Genomic DNA, 1,936 nt, shown 5'->3' with positions numbered 1-1,936 from the left:
CATTCCTTTACCCAACAAACATTATGTGTCCACCATATAACAGGGGGTGTGGGGAAAAACAAAAATTCCTACGACATGGTCCACGTCCTCAAAAAAAAAAAAAAAGTGGCAAAGGAGGGAGGAACAGACATTTGCACGATGAATCAAAGGCAGAATTAAATTAAAGCAATAATAATAAGCAGGGACAGGGGTGGCTAGTGGGCCACTGTGTCAGTGGGCTGGTGAAGAATAAGAAAAATATTGGTAGACCAGAAAGGCAAGGGAGGGCCTTGCAGCCCAGAACACAGATGTCGGGGGCGATGGGGAAATGCACATGGAATTTAAGGAAGGGTGAGATGTCCAGTGGGCTGGGGCATCGCCCCGAGTGCACGGAGGGACGTAAGATGATATGAGGCTGGAATGACCTGGGGTCACGCAGTGACAGCCTGAAATCCCTCATGAAAGTGTTTATACTTCATTCTGCAGGTGTTGGGCGCCATTAGGGTTTGTGAATCAGGGAGTGACTAGATCTGACGTGGGTTCAGGGCAATTGCTCTAGCAGAAAGGGGGACTGGGTGGGGAGAGAGCATGCCTAGAGGAAAATTATCTCCCCTGCCCACCTTTGGGAACGCCTGCCCTCGAGACCGTCAGCTGCTCACCTTTCAAGCCCACGGTGTCTCTGCTGAGCTTTTCAGGGTGTTCTGGACTTCCTGGAATTTGATGGTCTTCAGTGCTGCAGACAGGAGCCACCCCACATGTTTCACTGTGCCCGGAGAATCTGGAGGGAGCGAAGCATCCCACATAATGCCTGGGGAATTAGAGGACTGAAAGATATTTCCCATAGCCCTCGGGCAAAGATGTGGCCCTGGGCAGCCCCTCCACGTGAGCTCATGTAAAAAGTCAGCACCTCTAGGATTTGGCAGACGGTCTGGTCTGGTTACGTATGCCGGGGCCCATGGCGCTCTCGTGAGTGCCCGGGGCAGAGGTTCTGGGCTGGTTCCCACTGCCAGGGCGCCCTCATCCAGGGCTTTATCCCCCATCAGTAACCACAAACCGTCCTCCTCACCCGATAGAGTCTTGTGTTCCTACTAGTTTGGGCCCAGCGGTTGGGCTGAGAAAAAAACGGACAAGTATTGTTTCGAGTACCTCACCCCAAAACCTAAAGCGCTATTTCCAGTCAAATTATAGAATCAACAGAGTCTCGTAAAGATTTTAGGGTTTATCTGGTTCCAATTATACGATCTTCAGAATTCTAAATTTTGGCTGTGAAAGGTACAAGCGCTTAGACCCGTTGTCGTCTTGGGTTCCACAACAGTCAAGATGTATTAGTTACGTTATTCATTCACCCAGCAAAGGGAGGGACAAAACCCATGCGAGATGCTCAGAGGCCGTCAACTACCCGTACGTGTCCGTGTATGTCCTTAATTCCTTCCTCCACTGCCTCAACATCCTTACTATTGATTTGGCCTGTTTGGCAGTTTCAGCCCTCTGTTCCCGGACTTATTCAACAGCCTGAATTTGATTTTAGGGGAAAGTAAAGGAAACTCTAAGTCACACAGAGACTCCTCTCTGCTGTCTTGCCTCCACCCCAGACTGCGCCTCACCTGGTACGAACATCTGCTGAAGCCCAAGTTCTTGCTTCACCGTCTGTGTTCGCTGGAGAGACGTCCCCCGGCCGGGGCCGGTAATCACGGGCAGGCAACACGGAGACCCTTGACGGGGCCTGGAAATAAATTGCCTTGGTGAAAAACACGCCCAACCTTAGCCATAAATTACCCTGACAGTAGCAACTGCGGAAAACCTGGTTCAAATAAAGATTCCTTTGCCTCATGTTAGAGTTTCACATCTTCCTGGGGCTAATGCCCTGGAAGGAGCCCATCGCCCTTGTCATAAGAAGATTTTGTGCTCCCGAAGTACTGCTTTACCGTTGAAGCGCATCCTGGCAGGAGCAGTGTGC

The sequence above is a fragment of the Vulpes vulpes genome, chromosome 11 (assembly GCF_048418805.1).
Source record: "Vulpes vulpes isolate BD-2025 chromosome 11, VulVul3, whole genome shotgun sequence".
Taxonomy (NCBI): domain Eukaryota; kingdom Metazoa; phylum Chordata; class Mammalia; order Carnivora; family Canidae; genus Vulpes; species Vulpes vulpes.
Note: the sequence above shows the minus strand (reverse complement) of the source record.